This window comes from Lissotriton vulgaris, chromosome 11 (genome assembly GCF_964263255.1).
Source record: "Lissotriton vulgaris chromosome 11, aLisVul1.2, whole genome shotgun sequence".
NCBI lineage: Eukaryota > Metazoa > Chordata > Amphibia > Caudata > Salamandridae > Lissotriton > Lissotriton vulgaris.
Genome location: NC_141699.1, coordinates 486,491,495 through 486,495,773, shown reverse-complemented (window position 1 = coordinate 486,495,773; position 4,279 = coordinate 486,491,495). Strand labels below are relative to the sequence as shown.

Sequence of the window (4,279 nt, the reverse complement as noted above, 5' to 3'; positions counted from 1 at the left end):
TACCCGACAAAGCTAAGCCCAGCCGCCGGCAGAACGTACGCCCAGCCTGCACCACTCGTCATGCAAAATTCAGATGACCCAACAGTACCTGCACCTGCTGCACCAGCACCTTCCGCGTGCCCAACATCTCGCCCACCAACGCCAACATTGCCAACTTTTTGTTGTTGTTGTTGTTTTGTTTCCAAATATTTTATTACAAAAATGAAATGTTCTACCAAATGGACTGTACATTAAGGTGAGACATAAAGGAACATTAAATGATGCCGAGATTAATTCTGGTTCTTCTTGCTGCGTAAAGTGCCTTCATGTTTAGAACGCTTTTGATGTGCAGTGCTTCATTGTTTTAATTAGCCTCACACTGTCCAACAATAACGGAAATTTTTTACTGGAGCTCTTCTTTGTCTTGATATTGTTCAAGGGCCTGCTGTCCTGATTGGCTCACAAAGTCTCGAGACGCTTCTGAACAGTGCCTGAAAAGCAGATGGAGGAACTCCAGGCTCTGACCAGCAGCATCCAGGTCTAGCAGCTGCAAGGCTTTGATCCGGACAGGCAGCACATGCTGGTGTCTGAGCTGCTGGCAGTATGCAGGACCCTTCTCCGCCATGTTGCACAAAACTGTGAGAACTAGAAGATTGACTGCCTTGGAAACTCACAGGAGGTGAAGGAGAGTGGGGTGCAGGTCCCAGTGCAGTATGGCTAAGCAGAAAACGGGGTCATCCATCGTCAGGTTGTTGAGGAGGCACAGGCACTCTGAAACCATGAAAGGATGCTGCTGTAGAAAGATCTTCATGAAGATAAAGATGGTGCCCAATAGCTGCCCGTCCTGGATTTGCACCTGGCCCGCTTCATCCTCTGCCACCATATTTCCAAGACACCGCAGTGCAGGACACAACAACAACTCCAGTCCTTGAACAGTATCTCCGGAGACAGAGGAGGCTGTATCCACCAGCAGTTTGACCAGAGTCTGGACAGCTTCTTGGGAGAGGACCAGGGCATTCTTCACTTTGCTGGAAATGATATAATGAAGACACCAGGCAAACTCTACAGCTGCTCCCAATCCCACATTAGTATTGCTTTTGTGCATTAAGTGATATTGCGTTTGTAAATGGCACAGAATCTCCGTTGTTGGAATCGCCGTTCTTGGAATCAACGGCATCACCATCTGTGTGTAAAGACGGTATCGCCGTCAGCTCCCAATCCCAGCTCCAGGTTAGGCAGGATCAAGCGCAGAACATGCTGGAGGAGGCCAGAGACTAGAACGGTACAATCTTCTCAGACGCTTCCTTGGCCCGGTGAAGCTGCGCCAAGGCGTAGCCCACAGCTTCGAACACTGCCCCGTCAGGAGACTGGATAGAGAGCAAAAGCGCAGGAAGTACTCCTTGTGCTAGAAGCGTCCGCCTCACACCTTCACTCATTCTTGGCAGATTACCCAACGTGTACAGGCACAGCTCTGTGAGTGCTACGCTGTGTCCTGAAAGGTAGGTCAGGAGATAGGAAGTTGCTGGTATACACGCCTCAGATAAAGAGGAGTCATCAGACTGAGAAAGTTCATGTAAACAACCTTCTTCCAACCGGATATCAGCCGTCGACGTGTGTCCCGTTCCCCCGCCCGGGACCCTGTTTGGGCTTGGGGGGGGGCAGCTTTTTTGGCCGCTGGTTTCTTGGTCTTGGCGGCTGTATAATTGGTCGCCTTCTTGGCCTCCAGCTCTTTTTTTGTTCACCTTCAATGATCTAGAAGTATGTGTGTGTTTGTTCAGAGTTTTTTTGTGGTGTTCTCTAATGAGGCGCGCTCTCCCTCCAGTCCGGCTAGCTGGTTTTGTCGGATGTGGCTCTGACCCTGGGCCAGTCTTTTCCAATCCACCTGGCTCCTCCCCTTTTCCCTGATTATTAAAAAAATAATTCCATATTTCCATGCCGCCTTTTTAAAATAATTGTATAATTTTCATTAATTTAACTTGAAGATCCTTTGCTGATCTTGTTCTTTGCCGCATCGTAACGGTCGGTGATCAGCGCCTAGCATTTTGGCAATATGGTACAGTCCAGTAAAACTATGCTCCAAAATTCATCCTTTTCTCGTTCTGCAATCGTTCAGAAGCACTTAGTCCTTATCTCAAGGTGCACAGCTTATCTTTCTTGGACACTATTTTTTCATATTTTCCATTCTGAATCCATACATACAGTTGCACTAGTATCACATGGTCACACTCCAACAGGTCACTTTTTCAAATTACATTTGAGATGCGCTAATGAACATCATTTTTACATTTAGATTCAGTTAAAGCGTTCTGCCGTTGCTGAAACCAAAAAACGTCTGACATTTTCACAGGAAAATTTGTGGTAAATTTACGATGGCTACATGGAAACATGGTCATGTTTGATGTAAAACACTTGCGAATGCTACCTACCACCAGGCCAGCCTCATCCCCTGTGCATGGCGTCAGGGGTAAAATTCCACCCTTGTACTGTGAGAAAACATGTACACAGTAACCTAACCGGTAATACCTACAAAGAGCCCTACCATCAATAAAATGAAAGTTGCAGTGACAGATACGGGTCTGAAGCACTATAACAGGGGAGGCATCGAAAATCGCTTTCCTGTCACAGACAGGTGTAACCACCTCGTACACAGGCTTCAGTGTTTTAGGGCTAGGTGGGTGCTTTGAGACAGCAGTTTACATACAGGACAAAGGTATCTAATTCAATAATATTCGGTTTGAAAACATGTCCAGTTTTTAAAAGTATTCAAAACATTACTCTAACTCAACTGTAGTCTCCAACATAATTGTAATAAATTAGTAATGTAGAATATGTTTTGAAACCAGTAAGGGAGACAAGTCACATACGACATATGAATAGTTACTGAAAAAGCAGCAGAACGATAATTGCCCAGGAATCTGGAGGACAACACTTGCATAAATTGCTTAACAGTCAAGTTAAAGGATTTCATTATACGCATTGATGAATAATTATTAATTATGTCTAGATCGATATGTAATTAATGACAATATATGTAACATTACTGTTCAAATACATATTTGTTAAAAGTGCACTTCAATGTTGTACTAAATGGCTTTTTAAAAGCACTTTAGTATGTCTCATGGCGTAGGATGTACATGTTCGATGTACATGTTTACATATTATAGAAAGTAACATTGTCAAATATCCATTGGTGTGTTTGGAGTGGACTGAAAAAAGAAGACTCATTCCATTTTATGCTTGACAGTACTGCTTCCATGCGTTCTTTGACAGATTACTTCTATACAGCTGTAACTTTTTTAAAGAGTTTCAGGGCATAATCTTTCACGGATGTAGAGCAATGCGTCCACCTCAATTTTTATACAGGCAACCTTTAAGACCTTTTAATTTATCAGCCACATATATAATGTCATATGTACTATGTCAGGCCTGCACTGTATAGTTAACACGTATTCCTGTTGCATTTACTAACTAACAGATATAGAAGTATATTATAGTCTTAATAATTCCATTATCACCATCTGGATACAAATATGCTAACAAGAGAGTCGATGCCGGGGCACAATATCAGAAGGAGACAGCCTTTCCACAAAACAGTTTGTAAACATCTAAAAAGTAAAACAAGACGGCAGGATTATGGTAACCATGTGAATCTACAGCAGTACATGCCAAACAAATACGTACTGTGTAAGTGAGATTTACCATATCTAAGATGTGTCAGTAGTAATGAAACATGTTGTCAGTAAAGTGAAATGAGTTATTCGGAAACAGTCAAACTATTTTCACAAGTTCTGTAATGTTCTATCAGTGTTTCTGGTCCTCATTTTTTTAATTTAGAGCTACAGTGAAAGAGTACAGAATTTTTAAAAATAGTAGTACTTGCATTTGTGGGCCCACAAAATGTTGTGATACATTGAAATATTTTTTAAAGTTACTGTTTGAAGAGCACAGATTTAAACAATTGAGAGTTTGGATACATTCTTAACATTTCTTTACTGTAATATCGGCATTTGTGATGTATAATCTAAAATGTAGTTACTATTTATTATGCAAATAAAGGAACAAAGTTTGTACTTGTGGAAATTAATTTTGAAAAAATAAATAATTACAAATAATAAATACAGTGTCACTGGATCGTGTCAAGTGCTTTATTATTAAATATGCATGAAGATGGTGATTTCAATTGTTGTGATGCACACATACAGACAAGAATAGACTGTGCAGCCGAAGCACATTACAGAAAGGTACGTAGCATTTAATTTAATAATTTGGCTTTTAAGATGGCATGCAGAGCTCGCATAGA

The 4,279-nt window shown here is 41.6% G+C and overlaps 1 pseudogene; it reads right to left on the bottom strand.

Moving 5' to 3' along the window:
- Window positions 1-343: 343 nt before the first annotated feature.
- LOC147682142 (transmembrane and coiled-coil domain-containing protein 6 pseudogene) lies at window positions 344-1,913 on the bottom strand (annotated as a pseudogene).
- Window positions 1,914-4,279: the final 2,366 nt, after the last annotated feature.